General features: G+C 43.9%; 1 protein-coding gene across 5 annotated transcripts in view; it reads left to right on the forward strand.

Annotated features, from left to right (window-relative positions):
• The first annotated feature begins 11,275 nt into the window (after positions 1 to 11,275).
• The window catches only part of Trmt9b (tRNA methyltransferase 9B (putative)), a 59,604-nt gene continuing 44,577 nt past the window's right edge, over positions 11,276 to 26,302 (forward strand). For 2 of the 5 annotated variants that reach the window (XM_031339544.1, XM_031339548.1), the window contains exon 1: positions 11,413 to 12,166. The gene's annotated coding sequence lies outside the window, so the exon portion shown is untranslated. The other 3 variants (XM_031339547.1, XM_031339545.1, XM_031339546.1) reach the window with 3 other exon arrangements.

Consider the following 26,302-nt stretch of genomic DNA (forward strand, 5'->3'; position numbering starts at 1 on the left):
AGCTCCAGCTCTGGAGAGGGCAGGGTTGTATCTGCCCTGAGGTCGTCCTTGGTGTACACTTTCCTCTGCATCAGCACCAAGAATGAGCTGGCCTTCTTTTGGCTCATTCATGAACAAGCTCCACTTCCTGCAGAAGCTCCATCTGCAGGCAGGTGAGACTTCAGAAATTTCCCTCTCTTCCTTGGGTCTGAAATCTCCTCCCTGCAGCTCATTCCTGCCTGGTTCAAGTCTCCTCTGGAGCCACTTGGACAAAGGTTCCCTTCAACTTTCACAAGGCAAGTGCTTCCTAAATTCTTCAAATGAATCGAAAAGAAATGGCTTTCAATTAACTCTACATGCAGCCCATTAAAATTCAGATTAGGCAACCGTAACCCTCAATTGTTCCTATTCATCACAAATGAATATGATGAAGGAGGCACCATGTCTCCTCTTTTTCAGGAACTTCCAGATCCATATAAAAACGCTTATTTTTGGAATCAGTGGGAGAACTTAGTAACTCGGCTCCCACTTTTCAGATAGTAACATAAGTCGTGAGTCCAGCAGTCTAGAGTGAGGTCAAGGTCACAGGATACTAGTCACCAGAATTCTGGGAGCAGGGCTGTAGTTTACTACTCGTCTTGCCTGTTCTCAGAAGATATACTATAACTATCATAAATTGTTGTGAAGTGATGGTTTGTATATGCTTAGCCCAGGGAATGGGACTATTTGGAGGTGTGGCTTGTTGAAATAAGTATGACCTGGTTGGAGTAGGTGTGTCACTGTGCCTTAAGACTTCTAGTCCTAGCTGCCTGGAAGTGAATATTCTGCTAGCAGCCTTCAAATGAAGATGTAGAACTCTCAGCTCCTCCTGCACCATACCTGCCTGGATGCTGCCATGTTTTTCTATTTTGGTGATAATGAACTGAACCTCTGAACTTGTAATCCAGCCCCAATTAAATGTTGTCCTTATAAGAGTTGCCTTGGTCATGGTGTCTGTTCACAACAGTAAAACCCTAAGACAATTGTTTTCAAGAATATATGCTACATGTATGTATGTATATATAATTCTTTTTTATCTCAGTTTTCTGAAACCATTCTCTACTAAGCCAACTTTTGGTAGCATACGTTAGAACTTATTTTCTTAAATAAAATGTTTCAGATACATTTATTTTTATTTTATGTGTATAAGTGTTTTGCCTGCATATGCTAGTACACCATGTTTGTGCAGTGCCTGCAGAGACCAGAAGAGGACATCAGGTTCCCTGGAACTGGAGTTACGAATGGTTGTGAGCCACCATGCAGGTGCTGGGAATCAAACACTCCAGTCCTCTAGAAGAACAAGTACTCTCACCTGCTGTGCAATCTCTGTAATCCCAGGACTTGCTCTTAAAAATTCATTTTTTTTCTAAAATATTTCAAAGCTTATATCCCAAAAATTCTACCCAAAATGCCATTAGGGAGATGGGTCAATACGTAAAGTCCTAGACACGAGACAATGGGGACCTGAGTTTGGACTCCCCAAGTAACCACATAAAAACCCAGAAGCAGTGGTCTATGTCTGTAAAACCCACTTTGGGGAGGCAGAGACAGGTAGATCTTGAAGGTTATTGGCCAGCCCACCTAGCCCAACTGAAGAGCTCCAACTTCAGTGAAAGACTCTGTGCCAAAAAAATATAGAAATCAAAGGATACAAATGATATCTACCTCTCAGACATGAGTATATAACTATGTATCTGCACATACATGTGTTTATACACCCACATGAACCATAACACAGAAAATTAAACAAAAATTCCACAAAGTAATAGTTAAAAAAATATATAACCAACCATCTTGATATCTTCCCTCTCTTTCCCCAAGACTTTCAGGTCTTCAGGGATTCTGTATGCTTCTAGGACCATGAGCACACAGAATGATCCTATTTCTCTTCTCCATTTTCTTCCAGAAGCTGATTTTCATATAAACTTAATACTCAGACAAAGAGTCAATATTTAACCTTCCCCAGTGTGATATTTTCTTGATGTTTCTTGCTGTGATAAAGTATCCTGACAAAAGCAACTTGAGTAGCAAAGACCATTACAGAAAACCACAAACCAATCAAAATGGAAAGTTGTGAAGCCCAGTCCCAACTGACACATCTACAGCACAACTCCTGCATAAGGCTCAGGGATCATTTAGAAAAATGAGCCAGAAAGATTGTTGGGAGCCAGAGAAACAGGGAGTTTGCCATGAGATTGTAATTTGCCATGAGACTGTACAGTTTGCCACGGGATTGTAGAGTTTGCCATGGGACTATAGAGCTTGCCGTGAGATCTCTAGGACGTCAGAGATGCTGCATCCATTGAAGTCTCATCAATATGGCTGCCTAATCAGGGCCTGAACAAGAATGAGCAACCGATGTAGTAACAGGAAGACAGAATGAGGCTTCATCCCTAGACCAAAACTATAGGCAACTAAATAGTTGAGCATGCCAGTTGCTAAACCAATACCACATGGTCAGCCTGGAAAACATATACATGCAAGTAACATTATATGGACTGAGCTAGTTCTATTTATGTATTTAGCAAGGTATAGCAACAGTTAAAAAGATACCATGAATTTGAAAGAGATCAAGAGGAGGTTTTGGAGGGAGGAAAGGGAAGGGGGAAATGTGGTTATATTATCTCAAAAATGTTTTCATTGTAATTTTAAAAAACAATTAAAGAGAGACTGGAATTTTTTTTTCCTTGGCTTATAGTTCCAAGAAACTGTGGAAGGCAAGATGTGTCAGCAGGAAGAGAAGATAGAGTTCAGAATAAGGAAGGAATCTGGAATCTGGAAACGGGCGAAGCCCAGTCCCAACTGATACATATACAGCACAATAGTGAGGCCATATACCCTCAGGGTCTGCCCCTGCTTGATTCATCTCCTCTTGATAGGTTCCACAGCGTTGCCAAACCTTACCACTGGCACAGTGCACACATAAGCCTATGGGAGATATCTTACATTCTAACCACATGTAACAAACATACAAATACCCAGCAGTTCCAATCCAACATGGGGTATGTGTAGTCGACTAATACCTTGAACATGGCTGTGAGTAGGCCTTTGTGATAGGAATGCTGTGGTAATTGTAACCACCATATTTAAAACATTGCACTCTCTTGCATTACTACACTTGAGAATTTAAAATAATAGTAAAGAAATAAGAGGGCAGTGCCTGGCCACTACTTTCCACATATTCAATTGCTGATAGCAGTGTTGCAAGAAAGGATGGTGACTGTAAATAACGGAATGCTTTACTTCCAAATGGTATGCGGACCCCTTTCTCCTTAAAGATGAACATTATTCCTTATAGATGAACAGAAAAAGTGTAAAGTCTACTGCCCAGAGAAAGCAGCTAGCATGATTTCAGCATACTTGTCCAGTTTTTTGCCCCTACACATACCTGTTAATGTTTGTAAAAACTACACAGAACTATTGTCCATTAAACAGCATGTTTCTATTGTCTAGTCATTCTTCAGAATCATCAGAATCATGACTCTGTTTTTTTTTTTTTGCCTTGTGTAAATGCTTCATTATTCATGCAGCACATTCTTTGAGAAATTTATATTTTCATAGTCTCAATTCCTATTGTGTCAGATGAGGTCACTATTTCCATGCCCTATACATCCCAAACTAAAAACAACAGAGAGAGAGAGAGAGAGAGAGAGAGAGAGAGAGAGAGAGAGAGAGAGAGAGAGAGAGACAGAGAGACAGAGACAGAGAGACAGAGACAGAGACAGACAGAGAGAGACAGAGACAGAGAGAGACAGAGACAGAGACAGAGACAGATGGAGACAGAGACAGAGACAGATGGAGACAGAGACAGAGACACAAAGAGACAGAGGCAGAGAGATACAGAGAGAGACAGAGAAACAGAGAGGACATCCTGTATCTGAGAGAACTTCTTAGGAGAATTATACAATAGTTCTTGAAAAAAATATTGACAACATAAACCAAAATGTATGTCCCTCACTGTTGGTGGTGAAAGAAGCTGACTCCTAAAATTGTATGCCCTCAAATTGCAAGTGATAAAAGAGGAGAAATTCGGTGAGAGAGAGAGAGAGAGAGGAGAGCAAGTCCCCTGATGTCCCCAATGTCCTCAGCGACTGCAAGAAAGTGGGTAAATAACACAAAGGCTAACTGCGGGATGGCCTAGTTTCTGCAGGGCAAAATAAACAAGCTTGTCTACAGTTAGAACAGATACTAGGGACTGGTGGCAAGTGATAAAGGCACACTTGACACTCTCCTCTGGCCTCTGCATGAACACCTCCACGCACACACTCACACACACCACAGACTGTAGAAATCGGAAGAGTGGATAAAAGTGGAAAGCATAGGAGACACACAGTTCGGGTAGAAACGGTAAGAAAGGAACATGTAGGTAAAAAACTATGGAGACAAACCCGGCAGGCTGTAACTGCTTGTGGGAGATAAGGGGTGAGAATCAAGAGTCTAGGGGCACACCAGGTGCCTGGAGGACAGGGATTCCTGGAAGAAATCTGCTAGAAGCATATTTAGGGCCACAGAGAGCACAGGGCCTGTTGCCAATGTGAGTTGCCCTGAGAGAGACTTGAGATGCCAAGCAAATCACCAGTCACGGGGATCTGGGGGTTTCTGATATTTTTAGGGGACACCTTCACAGAGTGTCTCCTGAGGTGAAAGAGGTGGTGGCACTGGTCCTGGGAAAGATCACAGATACAAAAAAGTGGAGGTTGAAAGACGGTTGGGGAATGCTAACATTTGGCACATCGGTTTTCATACAGTACGAAAAGACAGACAGGAAACAGGTTTGGTCTCTTCTTGGCTCATAAAATCTTATCAGATGGTTGCTGGGAAGTGCATCTTAGGTGACAGGGAAGCTGGCCCAGCCTTTGAAGGTGTGAGCATCCAGTTCCCTGGACAAAGACAGCAGCTCTAGATTCTGGTACCAGAGGGCTGGAGAAGTGAAGGGTTCAGGACTGAGCCATAGGGTTTGTCCCCTAGATACCTGGGGCAGGTCAGGTTGGCATTTCCTTGTCTAAATTGTGCTGATTTACATTATGAACAGCTGTGAGCTCATTTTTCCCCAGACCAGTCAGACCGGTTTGTGATAGGGAATGGTTTAAATCTGTGAGCCTGTAAAGCCTTGTCCATCTCTCTCAAAGGAGGGTTTCTAAGGTAATCTCTCTTTACAGAAACTGCACTTCACAGTTTCTCCCCCATGATCTCAAACTGACTTCTCTGTTCATCATTACCCTGGGATCAGGCTTTCTTCTGTCTGCTTCAACAGAGTATTATGTAAACTAACTAGAATCACTCAAAACTGTGACTTTGAAGGGATGAAGACAGTAATTTTTTTTAATAAAAGTCTCCATCATCAAAATACATTGTATAAATAAACTTTTTCAAAGAATAAGCAAATGTTACTTATAAAAGTCTCTGTCATAGCTATAATAAAAAGAGATAGATGATAGGTAATAGGAAGACAGATAAGGTTGATAGAGGATTGATAAAATAGGTGTACGGATGTTTAGATAATAGATAATAGATAAGATAATAGAGAGATAGATACATACATACATAATGGATGGAAAATAGAGAGATAAATAACAGATGGATAGATAGATACATACATGCATACATGATGGTGGAAAATAGATAAATAACAGATAGATGGATACATACATACATACATACATACATACATACACAGACAGATACTACCTGTAGGAGACACCTGGCACTAACTAAGAGCAGGGTCTTCGAGTAAGTCCTGGAAACAGTGAAATCATGACACCAGGCACTATGCAGACATTAGTGAGGCTTACAACAGTAGATGCAAACTCAGTCCAGATACATACACTGAACTTTAAATGCTCGAGGTTTTGCTAAGTCAGCGATGAGAATCAGACAAGTCAAGCTCAGCAGCTCTAGACAAAGCATTTGCATGAATTTTATACAGCAACATGGGTGGCACTTGGGAAATGTAGAAGTTGAGACTGTATAAGCTGGAAGTAACTCATGATTTTCTTTGGACTCAGAGACATAGCCAGGCAGGGTCTAAGTATGGAGGACCACTGCATCTCACTGTATAGGATTTGTGGTACATCCTAAGACATGGAAAGATTAACGAATGTCAGACAGAAAGATCACAGAATAATTTGTTTTTAATTTTTATTTATTATATGTTTATCCTATGTTGCCATAAAATAAATGATTTAAAACATTAGCTGCTACATTCTGGTTATAGTTTTTTTTTTTAAAGATTTATTTATTTGGTTATAGTTTTTATAACAGTGCCACACACACTCGTCTACTCCAGTCACATCCAAAATATCAGGGATAAAATCCTGATTAAGGATAAGAGAGAATAAGGATCCAAAAGGAGTTCTGTGCCTCCTGGATATTCAGACAGTCCTGGTATCTCCTAACTCCGACGTGTTCCAGATAAGTCTTTCCAATCGTCAACACACCCTCATAATTAGGCATAAAGGTACCCCAAGAAATGATTCGTAAATGGCTAAGATTGGACATTGTTTCCTGGCCAACACAATGTTACTAACCTATCCTAGTTTAATACCAAGCTGTCCATAACTTGGAATTTCTCTCAAGGAATCTGTCTTGCCAGAGCTGGCAACAGAGGTCAAGCACATTCCTTAAGGCAGTTAGAAATGTTTTACATACTAGAGAGTAATCGAAGGGCTTCCACTCAAGGACATTAGCTAGAAGTGTTAGGTCAGAACCCTAGTCATTGCCTCCAGCAAAACCAGAGAATTAGAATAGGAATACCAAATTAACCCCAGCAGGGAGGACACCATTGCTCTTCCGCCTGCTTCACAACTGGATACGTGATCTTGGTCAGTAAGATCACTGACCTTGATGTGACTGTCACCTGCCTACTACGTGACTCTTGTCATCTGCCTGCTTGTCACTTTGCAGAACAACAAGGACTTGGACTCGCATGCAGGACTAGCACTAGGGACTCGCACTAGAACTTAAATGAGTTAGGACTCAGACTCATGCAGTCTGCAGTCCCCCAGGCCCAGAGCGCTTGGGCCCAGGGAGATGCAGCACCAGTTCAGAGATAGCTACTGCTTTAGACCCAGTGTGTTTTAGATGGCCTCAGATGTACCTTAACTGCTGAGCTACCAGATTTACCATCTCTCTTGTGCAATGACTGTAAAAGTCTGATGCCATTTTTAAGAAATACATTCAGATCCTATACTTCATGTGTCATCTCTGCTATCATTTCTTCGCCTACTCCTTGTCGACCTGACTAGGACCCCGTTTCTCCCACAGATTGAGGGAGGCCCAGATTGGCCCGCCTGCGGCATAACAGTTCAAAAATATTTTATAAGAAATTGTTTATTTTACTAGCAAAAATAAGAAAGTGAAAGGTCTAGAGAGATGGCTCAGAGGTTAGGAGATTATTTTGTTATTGCAGAGGACACAGGTCTGGATCACAGTATTGACTCAGCAGTTCCAAATCAACCTTTAACTCCAGTTCCAATGCCTTATACCTGACCTCTAAAAACCCAAGGCGTGTCTGTGGTGTACACGCATGCACAAAGGCACAGCACTCAAGATACGGGAACGGAAAAGCAAAATAAATAAATAATTGTTAAAAAGATGGATTAAAAAGTGACTTGTTTTACAATAATTTGTCAAAGAAACCAGTCGTAGCTTGTGTTTATACAAGGAAGAAGGAAGAAATCACACAGGAAGCGCCGTGGAAAGGACCACCGGAGATGCCCCTGCCTGCCATGACAGAATCGGGGGCAATCAGGAGGCTGTACTATTACATAAGATCAAGTCACAATGTGTTGTTGGTCCACGACGAAACAGCTACCTGAGGAAGTTCAGCAGGGTGAACTCCTCAGTTGCTGAAGCATCTGCCACTGCTCCCTACTGTAAAATTCAATCTGGCGCGCGCTGGATTTGCTTCTTCTAAGGCAGAGAACGAAACAATTAACAGTGCCCCCGAGTAGGTTCATAGCCTGAGTTCAAACCCACAGGCCCCCTCTAAAAAAGCCATAGAACCCCTTGAACCGCTCAGGAGTCACTCTCTGTGATGGCTAGTTTTGACTATCGGTTTGATTCCACGTAGAAGCACCTGGGAGGGGAATCTCGAGGAATAATCTGGATCGGGCTGGCGGTGGGGGCGGGGGGCATGCCTGGGAGGGATTTCTTAGGTGGGAAGCCCCACTCTGAAAGCAGCTACACAATTCATGGACTGGTCCTGAATTGATTGAAAACTGGAGAGTCAGTTGAGCACGAGTGTGCATTCACTAATTCCTGCTTTCTGCTCTTGAACAGGAGTGTGGCATGAGTAGCTATTTCAAATCCCTGAATCTTGACTTCTCGGGAATGGAAGTCGAGCACCTGCCCAGGAGCTATCTTTGGATCTCCGAATAAAAGACACACACATATTAGCTTATTTTTTAAATGCTTTGGCAGCCTCAAGGCTTGGACACCCCTAATTCTTCCAATTACCCAAGCCCCATTTGGGGAAATAGACAGTGACCACTTACCCGAAATCTCCCACGGCTGGTTGGCTTTATCTCCTGCCACTCCTGTGTCTGATAGTCTTCCCTGGGTCTTGGCGATTGTCTGTCTCCTGCCCCCTGTATCCTAGCCTACACAACTCTAAGAGATCTGCCTCCTCTCCCTTGCCCAGCCATTAGCCTCTGACATCTTTATTGATGGATCAAAAACCAATTGGGGACCGACCTTTAGCGTTTGGGCATGCAGATCCCAGATTGAATCAAAGCATTAGAACCAATCTCCCACACTTCCCTTTAGAGATGACCTGGAACCTGAAACTATGAGCCAAATAAACCTTTTCCCCTGAAGTTGCTTTTGCCTGTTGCTTGCTGGGTAAGTTGCCACAACGACAGAAAAAACAAAAAGCTAAGACACGGTCTAATACAGCACACCCTCCTGGTGGTAAGCTAGACACCAATGCACCTGACTGAGCTAGTCATATGATGGGCAATGCCAGGGTGTATGCAGGTTAGCCCTGTGGGTGCCTGTCTGAGACGGGGGAAGCAAGCCATGCAGGTACTGAGACATGCGCATGTACAAGACAGGTGCTCAGAGACTTCAACCTTCTCCTTCCGGTGAATGTGCCAGACCTGCAGAACTAAATCGAGGGTGGGATCAAGTAACATCATCGCCATGACAGTAATAGTAATATCACATAGTGTGGTCATAAGAGGTAATAATAAAGGAACCCTATTAATGAGGCAGTATAGTGAAATGAACTGTATGTCCAGGAAAAAAAAAAACGCAATAGCTTCTCTGTATTCTATAGTGGTCTGGTTTTCTGTAGATGCTATATCAACATATATCATCATTCGTTGTAAGAGAATAGCCATTGTTTCTATCGGAACTCTACTTACTACTGTTGTCATGTATATCGTCATTGACATTGTTATTTCCTTTTTCGTTTACTGTTTAACATGTTATTTATTGCTCCACGTGTAGTGCATGTGTGCTTATGTGTTTGTGTGAGTGCGTATGTGTGTGCCTCAGCCCGTGCAGACGAGCAGACATGCAGACGTGCAGACGTGCAGAGATACCTTTCAGACATGTTTTCTCCTTACACCACGTGAGTCCTAACTGTTGACCTCAGGTGGCGAGTCTTGGCAGCAAGCTCCTTTACCCGCTGAGTTATCTTGTGGGCACCTCATTTCTTTTATTAGGTGCCAGTTCCCCATCCTAACAGTTGAAGCTGGAGAAGTCCATAGGACTGGTTTTGATGAGCCAAGAGCAAGGAGTCCTTAGATTTGTTTTCATGGAAAATTGTCAAACACCACAAATGATGGAGTAATAAGACACATACCCCCCCCACACACACACACACCCACTCAGCACCAGCACCAGTCATTGTTTAGACAGCTCTATTTTCCCTTCTATTTTGGCTGAGCTGGGGAACTCTCAGATACAAAATAACAGAAGCTGCTTTTTTAAAGCCTAGCTGTTTTCCTAGTATACAAGCAACCTTTCTGTTTCCATAGTCATCACTCACATTTCGTGGCTTATCATAACCTCAGCTGCAATGATCTACTTTCCTCCCTGCCTCCCGGGCCTTGAGTTTCCAACTAGAGTCCACATGTTCCAAGGTAGTCTTAGGTGTGGCCCAATGCCTTTGCCAATGGCAGCGTGATGCAGTTTCAATGGGTCGCACGCCGTGCACAGATTTGCATCGGTCATTCTTCACACACCTATAAAATGCATTGTATTTTATGTAAAATAATGTGTATGTTCATTCGACAGTATCCCAGAGCTTCAGTCTCCTTCTTGTCAAGGCTCATTCCCATTCCCTGCACAAGGCTAAGAACCTCTGCTACCATCATATCTCAAAACACCTTAATTCTTTAAACCAAAATGGTTGCACCTGCCCTGGCCACCGGGACGCCTTCCCTGACCCCCCTCGACTGAAGTCATTTCCCTCCCTCATGTTTCTCATGAAATCTAAACCAGGTCGCTTTCCCATTGATCCTGTCCTGTTCAGCTCTCTTTTATGATTTGGTATATATTAGGTCCCTGACTTGGAGCACTCAATACACTAAGGTATGGCAGTACTTAAGATGAATTCCATTCACCATAATAACTATAGAGTCCTTGAGTGGAAAGGAAAATGAGGAGTGTCTTTCCTGTTGGCTCAGAGTTCAAGAGCATGGGAAACAGGCTAGTGAGTCCCCCTACCTCTTTTTAATCCGAGGAGGAGATGGCTTTTTTGTTATTCTCGACACTGCAGTAGCAGTCCAAACAGAAGTTCTCCCTGGGCCACCCCAGCAAACTGAGTACTAGAGCACTATCCCTGAATTAAACTATGTGGTCTCCCGCAGCCCTCCTACGGCATTAGAAATGCACTGTTTTTGGGAGACCGTAGATGAGTCTCTACCAACATCTATAACTAATGGGACAGCAACTCAACATCATGGGGTTCTTATCCAAAAGCCAGCAAAGCATCACTGACTGTGTTGGGCTCCGACTCCGGGGGAACATGTGTTTTGTTTTGTTTTGTTTTGTTTTGTTTTTCTAAGTACAGAGAACCCTGCCATAACTGTGTTGTTTACTAATAGAGGTTGAAGGTTATTAGCTACGACACTGAAAGCAATTAACACTATTATTGCAGAAACAATGATCTATGTTCATCTTGGGCGATCGCTTCTAAATTCCACCCTGCACTGTTGTGACACACGCGGCTTTTGACCCACTCATTTTTAGCAAAACATCGAAAAGATTAAGCAAGCGTTCCTATGCGGTGACAGGCTGGACTTGATTCCTCCAATCCTGAGTCAGCCCACGTGCCCAGATACCCGGTAGGGATTTTTCCTTACAGTCTGTTGCGGTCAGGATCAAAAGGGAAGAGTTTGGCTCAGGGTCACGTGGGTGTCACCACAGGTATGGATCTGCGCTTAGGGCCCGCCAGGTGTACCCGCCCAGTGGCGTCTCTCCCTCTTACAACCCTTCACCCCCACCAGACACTGGAGTAGAGCGAGGTGGGAGACAGGAAGGTCATCCTGAGCTGAGCCTCTGGCAGGTCCGGGCGCGGCGATGGCAGGGGACAGATAGAGCGGCCACACCGCTTGGGCTCCGCCGCGCGCCCGCGCCCGCCGAGCCGACTCCGAGGCGCCGCGTGCTTGCGGTCACAGCCTGGGGAGAGGTGAGGGCGGGTCCAGGCGACCGGGACCGCACTGGGTGGGGGTCGCGGAAAGTCGCAGATGCTGTCACTCTGGTGCCCAAACCGTGCAGCTCCGCAAGAGGTCCCCACGCGAGCCTGGATGCGCGCGGCCTCGCGGCTGCATTCCAACTTCTCTATGGAGCCGCGCTCCAGCCCGGGCGCGCGCTTCCGTCCTGTGCGCACTCCCGCTTACCCTCCCCCCCACCCCACCCCCGAACCCCTCATTCCCTCTCTCCACTCTTCTCCCTTTCATTCTCACGCTCCTAGGCCGACCCGTGGAAGTTGCATCCTGGATAGCCCGGGCAGCGACGCTGAAGAGCTCCGAGCCAGTGCTCGGCCGAGCCTCCCGCCCGGATCCTGGGCAAAGACCGCCCAAAACCCGGTGCTGACCTTCGTCTGCACTGCTCAATGGTGACCCGAGTCTCCGCTGCCCTAACTGCAGCTGCTCTGCATCCCCAGGACTGCCAGAGCGCCTGGGATCTGCAAGCCTGGGTGAGTTCCTGGTCTTCCTCGGCCATCCTTGTTGCGGTGGGAGAACCTGTTTACCCTGCAAACTTGAGACTTGACCAAAGCAGAGCAGCCTGCCTTGCAGGACGTTCTTTCAGATGGCAGGGAAGGTAAATAGGCTCTCAGAGTCTAAGGCGACACGCTCAGACGTATAAAGGTGGAGATGAATTCTTATTTCTGGTCGCACGTGTATCTTTCCCTTTAAAAGCCGTGACTTGGGAAATGGTTTTCTACCTAGCAGGAGGCGGGAACTAAGATAACTCAGCAGCCTGAAAGTTTCCAAAGCTGAGGATGAAAAAAACAGTTTATTGGAAGGAAAGTCAAAATAGGACCGTGGGATCTATACAATGCTACGTGCCTCCTGTGTAAGCCTGTTTGCATTAACTTGAACTCGTTATCAGAAATAACATATAGAAAAAGACAAAGGTGCAAACAACTCCGAGCCCGGCCTTTCTTTATGTATTAGAGTGCATGAAATCTTTAAAATGCACCTAGGAAATTTTGTGCAGGAAAAGGCTAGACTAGATCCGTGTAACTTGAAGATTAAGGTTATTCCTAATACACCAGCAAGGATTGGTATTTAACGCCCCCCCCCCCCAGATAAAAGCACTGTTATTCCTATAGCGGGTTATGGTATCTATTCTTTCTGGTTCCCGGAAAAAGTGGTTAATTTGTATCGAAGGGAAAGGTGTAGAATTTTTCAGAGATCAAGAACCCTGCCAGCCTGCTAGAGCAGTGTCAACAACTCTGGTGGTATGATCCATCCGCGCCTTAGGGACACTTGGGGGTGGATCTCTGGAGATGACGATCTCTGGGGAGGAATGTCCAAGAGCCACTGCTGACTGTGTGTGGTGTATTTAAAAGGAGACTGTGACACAAGCATCTCATCACTAAGGAAACCATTCCAGAGAACTGCCTGCCTTGTTGATGCCACATTTGAAAAAAGAGCCCCCTATAGGCTCCTTTCCTCATTGAAATGAAAGCCTGCCTCTAGAAAAATCTGGTTGCTCTAATGATGCTGCTCTTTGAGCATAGTTTGTCCTTTGGTGTATGTCTTAGTATACTTAAGGTAGTTCGGTATTTTAATTTTTATCCTTGTCAAAGGGATGGTGACATTGAAAAATGCTTGGTCTGCATAGATAAGAACTTAACCTGATTTCAAATGTAGGGGGCAGGGGACAGTGGATTCCCAGGAAACCTTAAACCTCCATTTTGTGTTTTTTGTTTGTTTGTTTGTTTTTATAAAGCCAAATCTTACTGGTTTGGAGGACTGTCAACAAGAAGTGCTAACTGGGCTTAGTTCTGAAGGGTAGGGGTCTTTAAGACTAGGACTACGAGTGTCTGACTATCTAGGATCTGTCACTACTGTGAAGAAGCCACAAGCCAGACACGGTTGACAATACACAGCATCTTGACGTTGAGAGAAAAGTTCATGGTGATTTTTTTAGTTCTGGCTCAGACTTTTAAATAGGATTTGAGCAAAAGATGTCATTGAAATGAGCCTACAGCATAACCAGTCATTGCGATTCGTCGTCGATGTCGATGGCCGTCTGTGCGTTCCTGGTCTCACTCTTTCTTACACGAAGGAGGATGTGTTCTAAAGACAGTAGCAGTGGATGTGTGAAGAAAACTGCTGACCGTGTTTGAGGAGAGACCGGGGTCAAACTGAGGTCTACTCATAATTTGATCCTCGAGAAACCTAACAGATTAGAGATGCTAAGGGGACAGTTGAGTGTCCCTTAACTTTTCTGACTCACTTCTCCAGATAACCTGAGAGAGAATTTTGCTTAAGAACCTTTGATAAGAGGTTCTTCTTAAAGTGGGTGAATGTCTTTCATTCTGGGGGAACGTCTAAACCAAAGAATCCAAAGAAGCACTAAAGAAGGCTTTTGAGTTGTAACAAGGTCTCCTAACCTGAAGCTCAGCTCAAGCCTTTTCCTCCTCTGTGACATGGGCATAAGGATGGATGTCTCTGAAGGTGGTTTTGGGAAGTGCGTGAATGATGCTTGTAAAATGCTTAGTTTGCTGTTAGCAGAGGTGAGCAGTTACGAAGAGGGGGTAGAAGCACTGGAGAGATGCCTCGGTGGTGAATAGTATTCACTGCTCTACTGCTCTGTCAGAGAACCAAGAGGTCAGATCCCAGCTCAGCATGAGGATACCAGCAAAAATGTCTGTAACTCCAGGTGTCCAAGGGATTAGACACCTCCTTCTGGTCTCTCTAGGCACTTACACACACACACACACACACACACACACACACACACACACACACACACACACGGAGCTGGGAGGGGAGGAGACAGATAGATAGACACTGGGTAGAAACAGAAGTGAGCTGGGTATGTCGACAGTGACACCCCCTGCAGTTGCACAGAGGGTTTACTGCATTGTTGAACAAAGTGAAGGTTTGCCTACAGAATGGAATTCCCAAGTCAACCCATCAAGATACATGAAGGAAGAACATTTAATGGAAATTGAACACTACCTGTCCAAAAATCAGGCCTGGGAGGGCTACCCAGAGCATAGGCATCTTTGACAGGAGCTGTGTGAAGGAGGCAGAAATGGTACGGCTGGCCTGGAAGAAATGTGTTTGTCTTCTTTCGTATAGTCTTAATATAAATCTTATTATATGTGACTGTCTTGCTTGGAAATTGTTTTATTCAGATTATACCATTAAACTGTAAAAGGGAATTCGCAATGTATAAGCTAATCTGAAATGAAACAGTATTTATCATAATTCACTTGCCAGTGCTTTGCACTGCAGGTCTGACCTTAAGATCCTGTGGGGCTAGAAGTGTAGCACAGTAACCAAGCAAAGCCCTTAGTCTACCCTGTTGTAGAAATTATTTAGTCCAGACCAGGAATTTCTGCTGGGCAGCCCTCCGGGCAATGTTCTTTTCTGGTTCACCTAACTCATGACATCTCATTCTCCTCCTGCACCTTCTTCTCCCTCTCAAGGTTCTCCCCTGACCCCAGGCCCCAGGAAACCTAAACCCCACCTATGTCTCTTCTGTGCAGCTATTGGCTGTTGGCATCTTTATTGACCAATCAGAAATAACTTGGGGGCAGGGTCACAAAGCATCACTTGGGTCTACATGCACACTCCAGGACCACACTTAGCATTCCAATAGACAGCAAGACCAAACCTCCGCATGCCCTCAGCACTCTCTCACAATTTTTCCTGTTGGTCACACAGACATTTTATTTGAATCTGGGGATCCATTTAGGACATGTAGGACATGATTCATTGAAATTTCATGGGGAAGGCTCTGAGGCTCTGGTCTCTGAGAGGAAAGGTCAGAGTAGAAACATGGAAACGATTCACCCCTGATGGGCGTATCTCCCAAGGTCATTTGAAGGACTTGTGGTTGATCGTCTCCTGCATGTAGGTAGATTCATTATTTTTCTTTGTCTTTGTCTTTCCTCTCTTTACTTCTGTCCTTCCTTCTTTAGTTATTTCTCAGCTTGTCTAATGATGTTTTGACTTCAACTCCATCCCTTCATTTAGGTAGCCCCTGTTCTGCTCTGTGACCTTGTTCTCTAACACACACTTGTGTGTTAGGTGGACACAGCCCCCTTTATTTTTCTCCCAAAGCATTTCCTACCATCGGTGCATTGACTGCTCCCTTTTTGGTGACAATCAGAAAACTGTTGCAGTGACTTAAGTAGAAAGGGGCTTAGTGTGGAGAAGAAGTGGTCACAAGAAAGTTAGAGAGAGAGGATGCTAACTGAAGGGAGAGGAGAGAGTGCTTGTGTTGTGAGCTCCATGAGATTCCTGCCAAGCACCTGGACTGAAGTGACCCTGGGGCTGATGCCTTCATGGCCACTGTCGGAATTCCGAGATTCAGCTGACAGCACAGGTGCAGACTTCATGAACATGTCATTTTTCTGTGTTCCACTAATCAGTGGAAATGCTGCATTCTTCACACCAAGGGAGAGAACACTTGCCAACAGCAAGAGCAGGCCAGCCAATAGACACTTTCTGCTTCCTTCTCTGGCCATTCTCTCTAGTAGAACCTGACCTTTGCCTTGCACCCTTCAAAGGACTCTGGGAAATGGAGTCTACAGATTTCTAGCCTCGGAGTTGATGTAACACTTGGAGACTGAGATTTGAGTGACAGGCCATCATGTCTAACACATATCTAAAATATCATTGTCGGTGAGAGAATATTTAATTCAAAGTAGGCTAAGACTGACTTCGGGTAATATTTTGTTTTATTTATTTTTCAAAAAAAGTGAAAAAAGAAAGTAGTTAGTAAATAATTAACCCTTCAAACAGAAGTATATCGTAGGTATAAAGTTGAAATTTCTAGAAAAAAAGTATTAAGTAAATAAACTGACTTGCCCCTATACATCTAAACATAAAAATATTCTTCGGTTTGGGTTGGTAATCAAAACAAAATATTAGGAAAATGAGCTTTTATATGTAACTGTGTGTTTCTTCGGTGTTTGTTTGGTGGTTGCTAGTGTGGATGTGCTGTGCATGTGTGTGTACAGGGTTTATGGGCCAGAGGTTGGTGTTGGATGTCTTTCTTTGATGGTTGTTCACCTTCGTTCTTTGAGATGGGATCTCTCTGAACCTGAAGCTCATCAATTCAGCTCTATTGGCTGGCTCATAAGCTTGAGGGATCCACTTGTCTTGTCCCTCTAGTCTCTCTCAGCCTTTGCTGGGGTTGCACACACAAGCCATGATTCCTGACTTCTATCTATTAATTAATTAATTTATTTATTTATTTATTTGGTTGGTTGGCTTTTTGAGACAGGGTTTCTCTGTATAGCTCTGGATGCCCTGGAACTCAGCCCTGGTCACTGTAGACCAGGCTGGCCTCGAACTCAGAAATTCATTTGCCTCTGCCTCCCAAGTGCTGGGATTACAGGAGTATGCCACCACAGCCTGGCGATTCCTGACTTCTTATATGAGTTCTGGGGATCCCAAGTCAAGTCTTCATGCTTCCCCAGCAGGCACTATGGCCTAAGCCATCTTTCTTGTCCCAGAAAAAAAGATTTTTAAAATGATCCTCCCCACCAAAGCTTCAGCTAGCAATATCCATTCCATGACCTATAAAACAAAGGAAGACCACAGTCCTTTCAGAAATCATAGTCTCTGGCTGGCTGATGCAGTCATTAGATGAATCACCTGTGAACTTGCGTTTTTGCTGACTCTTTCCTCTGCAATATTCACAGGACTCTTTTTAATGCTGACAAAGACAGAAATGACTTGTTTCTTAGATAGCAAAATGAAAATATGCTTGAGTTTACTCCAATCATTTCTTTGATGCCCTGACAGTCAGATTCCTCCCCCCCCTTTTTTTTTTGCAAATCCCTTCACTTCTGTTAGTAAATTATGACATTGTTTGCACTCAGAAATTGCATTTGGACGTCTAGGAATAGTCTCTATCACTGAATAAAGTCTTCTTTAGTTAGCTGCTGAAACTCAGGAAAGGAGAGCAGACTGGAGCAGATTGGAGCATATAATGAATTTGTTAGTCTGTTACATCAATGCTCTTGTATTGAACATTATATCCCAAAAGACGACAACCATTTCACTATCTTCCCTAGTGATTGATGAAAAACATTTATATGCAGAATTACAAATGTTACCTGGGTAAATCAGACTCTCATATGACTGTATGCTTCAGGTGCAGTGGCGACATCAGTATTTTGGCCACTCAACCTCTCGCCATCAAGAATGAACATAGATAGCTAAACGTTGCTCTGTTCCATGAATATCCCCTCAAGTCTTCTATGCCAAGCTGCAGTAAAGTTGTTGTTCATGAAGCCCACTTATCTCACAGCCTCCTAGTGTAGCTGTTTGACTCTAATATGGATTGATTAATTATAAAGAATGTAGGAACTATTGATCTTTTTATCTTGTAGTGACGTGTAAACGATGCCCCTCCCTATTCCAGCTTCTCTTCCTTTCCCTAGTTTTCATCTTTAAGTCAAAGCTGAGCAAATATTGGGAGTAGAACTCTGTGTTTCTCTCTCTGGGCTGTAAGGGTGACACATTCTTGCCTTGTCCAAACATATTGAGTGTACTTGGAGATAACGGCATTTAGAAAACTGCTGTTGTGGACTGAGAGTCAATATGGGGTTGAAAAGATGACTCGACAGTTAAAAGTAGTGGTTGCTGCTCTTACAGAAGGCAACTCATCTCCTAGAACCAACCCATGGCTCACAACCTTTGGTGAGTCTAGTTTCAGAGGGTCGAGTGCTCTCTTCTGGCCTCTGTGAGCATGAGATACATAAGGAGTATGCACACACAGATGCAGGCAAATAATCACAGACATAAAAGTTTAAGAAGTAATAAAAGAAAATTACAATCATTTTTTATTTGTTAAGTATCATACAGTGTATGCCATCCAAATGTGATTCTTCCTGGTTAGGTCACTGGGGGGCTGGGTTGAAAAGGGGGATGAGTAGTAAGCATGTGTGTGGGCTGTTTGTTTATTTCGCTTTTCATGTCTTTAACAAATTTGAGGAGAACCAAACAAGACTCGTGGAGGGACTGTCATCTATGGTGTAGATGTAGTGTTAGGACAGCACATGTGGGCTCTGCTTCGCCTGCTTGCCTTGTGGGACTGAGCAACTGCTGCATCCTTGGACTTCCATTCACAGCTGCTGCCGACTTTTGTTGGGAGCTGGACTACAGACTGTTGCATGAGATCATCACACAAGCACATGCTACCAGCTGCAACCCAAACCAGGGACATAGAGGACCACGCTGGTCTTTCTACACTCAGCCCCTTCCTGTGAATAAAGAATCGTGGAGATAGGACAGCATATGTGATAGTTAATCTCAGTGGTCAGCTTGCCTTGATATTCAGTCACTGTACCAGCTGGCTTTGTGTCAACTTGACGCAAGATAGAGTCATCAGAACGGAAGGAGCACAGTGAAGGAGATGCTTCCATAAGATCTAGCTTTAAGGCATTTTCCTAATTAGTGATTGATGGGCGAGGGCCCAGCCGATTGTGGATGTTGATACCATACAGGGCTGGTGGTCCTGGGTTTTATAAGAAAGCAGGCTGAGCAAGCCATGGGAAGCAAGCCAGTAAGCAGCACCCCTCCACGACCTTTGCATCAGCTCCCACCTCCAGGATCCTGGTGGTTTGAGTGCCTGTCCTGGTTTCCTTTGATAATAGACAGTGATATGAAACTGTAAGCCAAATAAACCCTTTTCTCCCCAGCTTGCTTTTGGTCATGGTGCTTTGTCACAGCCATAGAACTCCTAACTACAGTGTTCATGGAAACATACTTCAGGGGATGCTTATACTGATGTTTCTTGAAAGGTTTAACTGAAGAAGGCTGGCCCACCCTGAATGTGGGTGTCACCCATTGGGCTTTGGTCCTGGTCTTCTGAGGTCAAGAAGAAAGTGAACTGCACATTTATCTTCTTTTGCTTCCTTCCTATGGATGAAACGCTTCATGCTGCTGTATCTATGCCTCCCCCACCATGAGTTCTCACCGTGGTTGCTGAGCCACAACGACCAGAAAAGCGACTAAAACAATGAGTTTCCTTTAAGTATAGAGAGCAGTGGCTTTCTGGCAGAGATGGCGCTGTATTTACATATGGTGGAGTAGAAGATACAGTGAATTGAAACAATACATCTGACTTCAAAGAATATTTGCATTGACAATAAAAAGGGATCTAAGGAGCAAAGACAGTAACAGAAGTCTAGGACCATGTGTTTTTGGTTTTGTTTTTTTTATTTATGTGTGTGGGGGAGCAGGTTAATGGACATGTGTGTACATGCCCACAGAAGCTAGAAGAGGGAATTGGACCCCTGGAGCTGGAGGTGTAAGTAGATATTGGTGCTGACAAATATGGGTGCTCAGAACTGAACTCAGGTTTTCTGGAAGAGCAGTGAGATCTCTTGGCCTCAAAGCCATCTCTGCAAGCCCCATACCTTTTAATCTATAGAAGTTGAACCGTAGGATTCTATTCAACATTCGGTAGTCTTAGTGTTTAAAGTAGTAATTTCATAAGAATGTGATCAGAATGTAATAAAAATCAGTTACAAATGGTCAGACTCTACGGAGTTTCACTGGACATCAAATTTATAGTCATTCAAGAAAATGCAGATTGACACGTTTGCTAAAAAGCTGAAAGTACAAAGGTTTGTTCAACTTGATGTTGCAGAACTAGATGTAGCAATAGCCTTGACGACTTGTTGTCTAAGCTGGGACACCTTTGTGAGTGAATGGGATACTATTAATGACTGTCCTGGGGAAAGAAGCATAAATGAAGACTGTGTTGTTAAATCTGGAGTAACCAAGGTTTATGGTGACCCAAGATTAAGACATTATGTCTGTTGCCAAGTGCTGCCCAAAACCATGCGGAAATCCATGGTCTGTGCTCTTGCTGACTTATAAAGAGCTAGGAAGCCACTTTTGCCGTGTTATTGAAGACTGCAGATTAACAGCTGAGAAAGAAAGACATAGAAAGCTTCTGTGATAACCTCTATTCCCACTTTACTTCACCCCTCCCCCTCCACAAAGTAACAGCCTGGACAGAAAGTTGTCAAAGAGAACTCTTAAAAAATTATGATAAGGATGCTGAAGTGTAGCTCTCCATAATTGATGGCTTCTGGTAGGAATAGGGGTGGAAGGATTCAAGTTTCCTTTAAAAGGCTGGCCACCAGGTGTTTGATCATGCTCTAGTGAACGAAAATCAGACTTGGTCATCTTCCTCCTCCTCCTCCTCCTCCTCCTCCTCCTCCTCGTCTTCTTCTCTGTCACTGATGTCATAGTCTTTGTCTATGTCTTTGTCTTTGTCTTCTTTGGGGGGGTGGTATCGCAAGAGCTGGGAGTACACCTGGAAGGACTAGAAAGAGATTGTGATGGGATTCATGATGTAAATTTCACAAATAATCAAGAAAAATATTATGTTAAAAAGACTTTACCCCTGTACATGACTATATAACTACAACACTGACTTTTTAAAAAAATTATTAAGCAGCCCTAACTAAACAATAATGTTTTAACTAGTTTTAAGGCACAGCTCCATGTTACTTGGTGATAGTCACATCATTGTACAATGGCCACAACTGCCCATCTCCAGAATGCTTTACCTTCTCAAAATGGAGCATCAGGCCCATTGGGTTGCTCCCCATCTCCCCACCTTCAATCCCTGGTGGCTTTTGTCCTTGTAAGTGTGGCTACTCTAGGAACCTTACAAAAGTGGACTCACACACTTATTTGCCTCACTGTGGTGGGTATACTTCACTTACCATAATGTGTTCAGTGTGTGGCACCCATCATTTGTCCCTGCCTCTCATCTACATTGTAGTGTGTATCAGAATCTATTTTTTTTTTTAAGACTGAATAATGGTCCTAGTTAGGGTTTCTATTGTTTTGATGAAATATTATGACCAAAAGCAAGTTGTGGAGGAAAGGGTTTATTTAGCTTATACTTCCACATTGTGGTCCATCACTGGAGGAAGCCAGGACAGCAACTCAGACAGGTCAGGAACCTAGAGGCAGGAGCTGAAGAGGTGCTGCTTACTGGCTTGCTCCCCATGGCTTGCCCAGACTGCTTTCTTAAGAAACCCAGGATCACCAGCCTAGAGATGGCATCTCCTACAATGGGCTGGGTCCTCCCCATCAATCACTAATAAAAAAAGAAAATGTCTCACAGGGCTCTCTCTGGCTGGATCTTATAGTATCTCATGTTCCATCCCACTCAAGGAAGGAAGCCTGTTTTCCTGTCATAACCTCCAGTGTACAGACCATAGATGCTGCTAGGGGCTTCGAAGGGGCTCTATCTAGTCTTTGACTTTTACTCAAGTGAGCATCCCTCAGCTGCACAAAGAACCAACAGAACAGTGTGAGGCTGAATACCAGAATGTTCCGTGTGATCAAGAACATATCTGCAACAGGGAGCAGGAATTTCCTGAGAATGAGGGAGCTGGAAGGAAAGGAAACTGGCTCTTCCTGGATGTGACCTCCAGTCACAGAGACAAGCCTTCTAGCATTAGCTGTGGAAGTCCATAGCAGAAGGCCATTGTTAGGGACATTGGTGTAGGTGATCTCAACCAAGCTCTTCCTTCATAGAGTACAAGCATCAGAGAATAATTCTTTGAAACTGCATGTGATTCCATTTCACTAGGCAGTTACAATCCAAGGAAGTAATATTAGCGTGTCTGAAACAGATGAGAACTTGCCACAGTCACTGGGTAGGAACTCCTCTTGCTCTTTGCATCCCTATTCACTGGTGGCTATGTGTAAATCTAACAGGGAAAACTTATGCTTCTATGAAAACACTCTTGAAGTCATGTGATGAACTTTTGACCATCTGTAGTAAATGAATTCCAGAAAGTTATGTAGTAATCAGAAACAATAATTAAGGATTGTCATTTTCAAAAAATGAGCCCAAAGGCGTAGGGGGAGGGGGCTCAGGGATTAAGGAGAACACTTGCTGCTTTTCCAGAGGACTCACATTCACTCTCCAAACCCATACGGCAGCCCACCACCATCTTTAAAGGTTCTAGAGAATCTGCCCTCTTCTGGCCTCTGTGGACACCAGGCATGCATGCAGTACACAGACATACATGCAGGCAGAGCACCCATGCATAAAAACTGAAATAAAGTGATAAAGCAAGACCTGAGCCCAAAGGTAGTTCTTTACAGATCCCTTGAATGAAGAGCATCCTACTGATGATTCACACTGAGTCTACTTGTATTGATAAAGATAGAAAACTAGTGGGTAGGTTCATCAAAACCCGCATGGCAGCTTTGTTCGTAATTGCTAACAATTGGAGGCAACTGAGATATTCGAAGGTGAATAGTTATGTAAATTGTGATATGTTCATACAAAGAAGTATTAGCTCGTCCTTAAAAAGAAACAACCTATGGGAAGGCACGAAGGAAGTTAAGATGCATTTTACTAAGTTAAAGAAACCAGTCTAAAAAATGGAAAAAGATGCTATGGTTCCACTAACTGACATTCTGGAAAAGCAAAACTATATACAGACAGAGTAAAATGAGGAGGGTTGCCAGGGGTGGAGGGTACAGAGAGGGGTGAATGGGAGGTATTTAGGACAATTTAGGGCCATAAACTGCTTGTGTTATTGCTGCAATGGCTACACAATATTATACACCCGACAAGACTCAGAGTCGTACACTCCAGAGGGCAGAGACTAGAACAGACCATGGGTTCTGGCTACTAATCATGACTCAGCATTGGTCGACTCTTCGGAACCTGTCTCACCTGTTCACCTGTGCAAGCTTTTAGTTTGAGCATATCGTAGACGGTTTTTGTCACTTAGAAGTTCTGTTGGTACAAGATGCATAAAGCATTGCTTGAGGGGTCTGAATGCCGGTATGTCAGGTACTAAGGGCATACATCGGTACGTCACGATGTGAGTGGTGTTCCCTTCATGTGCTCAGCAGAAGAGTCTCCTAAGTGACTCGGCACCTTCAGGACTTTGCACCTGAGCTCTTAGCAGGTAGGGAGAATACACCCAGGCTTCCGAGTCAAGAAATCCCTCCTTGCCATGCAGTTTCATATTGGTTAAACACTTGGGGAAGAACCCATAGACTCTATTTACTGATAGGCATCAACCCAGACAAAATGCAAGGCAGGGAGCTGCCAAGCTGCCCGTCATCCTGCCCTCCTGCCGGCTGCTGCAGGCCTGACCTGGCTTCTCTGGATCACATCCTATGTAGAAAGCTTGAGGCTTTGTGCCAAGTTAGCAGCAATGTGGGCCAGGGCTTATTTGGCGAGGGCGCATATCGTGGTTCCTGTTTAACGTGGGAAAGGCTGTATCCTACATGGTCCCTGAAGAAGCCACCCAGACCCCTCCATAAGGAGGCAGAACACATAGACATATGTCAGTAGAACTGCTGAGGTAGCTACTGCTAAAGGTTTGGGTTCTCTCTCTCTCTCTCTCTCTCTCTCTCTCTCTCTCTCTCTCTCTCTCTCAGCCAAAGTAATTTATGATCTCATGTCTGGTAATCTGTCTATTTTACTTGTTAAAATGCTGACTTTTGGAAATGTATTGGCAGCACGTGCACACAGAAACCTTTTATCTTCATTATGGTGATGCATTTTTTCTGACATAAGCAGGACAGGTTTGAGTGTCGAAGACTATGTTCCTGTAAGTTTTGAAGTGTAGAAAGTCCTAGAAATCCCAGTAATGACCACCAACTGACGAAGACAGACTTCATACTCTGCCATGTGCTTCACTAGAGGCAAGAACTATCTTGCCAATTATTTGTAAGGTTACAAACTTTTCATGTATAGGGTGTATGCCTACTTGTATGTACATGTACCATGTAAGTGCAGGGACCCTCAGTGGCCAGAAAGGGATATTGGATCCCCTGGAACTGGAGTTACAGACAGGTGTGGGTGCTGAGAATCAAACCCAGGTCCGTGGCAAGAGCGATACGTGTTCTTCACTGCTGAGTCCTTTCTTGTCTCTTTTCTTTTTCCTGCAAGTTTTTAACCAAACTTTTAATTCAGAGTGCCCTCTGCTCTGGGTCTTAGGATTTATCCATTCAAGTAGGAAATTGAAGATTAATTAGAAAGGAAAATTTTAAATAAACAAAATATATACTGTTTCTTGACATGGTTTTCCTTACTAGAGACCGATAGTACTCTCTTAAAACTTTACTGAACATTTGATGTAGCACCCATCTTTGTTAGGACGGTGCATGAGCCATTCCTGTTTTCTGTTTATTTAAACTAGACAGTGGCTGGGTACATGAATCCAATGCTTAGTCCTTAGGGACAAAATTCGTGTTTTCTGTGCTGATGGCCTCCCTGGCATACGAGACCCTCACCCCTGGCATCAGCTTTGGTTTTACATTCATTTGCCTATAAAAACTTGTGTTTTTCTTCTGCATGAGCTCTGTAATATCTCAGTTCCTACAAGCTCTGAGGAGACCATAAACCAAAGATCTGATGGTCAACAAAGAATGTGGACCTTCCCAAGGAAGGCCGAGAGAACCAGGTCATTCCGGGTTGTTTCTGTTATTTGTCATGAAGTTTTCAAAAGCACAGGGTCTTGCCACTTTGGAAACCAGGCTTGTACAGCTCCCCTGCCTTAGTACATAACCCTACCTTACAGTCGGTGGCATATATTCTGCTTTCTTGACAATAAAGAAATTATGCATAAGACAAAACCGATTGCAGCTTAGGTTCTATGTAATGTTATTTTCTGTCCATTTGTGAGGAACATTTCTCTCCTGCCTCGGGAGGTGAAAAATGATAACTGTGGCTTTAAATCTGAAATAATCAACAGTGTACAACTACACCTGGCCTTATCTCTGAAGAAACCAACCCAGTCATAAACTGCAGCATGGAAACTGAAAAAAAAAAAATTAAACCTTTCCAAAAGAATCTGGTTTATTCTGGGCACCGACTTAATAACTCCCGCTGCCAGGAGAAGTACAATTCACTGCCACGGGAAGGCTTAAAATGTCAAACACGTTCTTGCAAAATACAATGCAAGCTGCCTGCCGATGAAAGCATCCTCGAGAGGGGCACCATTCCTACTTCATAATTGTAGCACTTACTCAGAACCGAATGCCTCTCCACATGATGTAAACAGTCCCACCCCCAGGGCCCTGTGGAGGTTTTCATAGGTGCAAAGTAAGTGTGGGCTGCTGGAGACAATGGAGCAAACTCTAAGACCCACCGACAAAGGTCTTGGTGCCACTACACAGGACAGAACCCAGAGTGTGGGAGTGGGGCAGGAAACCCAGCTGAAGAGCAGAAGGCTCCCTGTCTCAGGGTCGAAGGTGAGGCCAGCCTACCAACCATCTTCATCTCCTCATTACAGTAGAGAGCCAACCCGGCCTGTACACGGTCAGTATAGAGACCACCAAGTTCACTTATCCAAAACTGTTACCTGTAAGTCTTTTTTTTTATTAGATATTTTCTTTATTTACATGTAAATTTCTCTAGTTTCAGTCTCTGCTCCATAGTTAATCTCTGCAACTCCTTCCGTGGATATTTGGTTCCCCCTTTTAAGAAGGAATGCAAGTTTCCCCACCAAAAAACAAAGAAACAAACAGAAACAACAAAAACAAACCCCTGTTGCCTCCCGGCTCCCCATGCCTGCCACCCCACCTTCTCCCACTTATTGGCCCTGGCATTCCCCTACACTGGGGCACAA

The sequence above is a fragment of the Mastomys coucha genome, unplaced genomic scaffold (assembly GCF_008632895.1).
Source record: "Mastomys coucha isolate ucsf_1 unplaced genomic scaffold, UCSF_Mcou_1 pScaffold22, whole genome shotgun sequence".
NCBI lineage: Eukaryota > Metazoa > Chordata > Mammalia > Rodentia > Muridae > Mastomys > Mastomys coucha.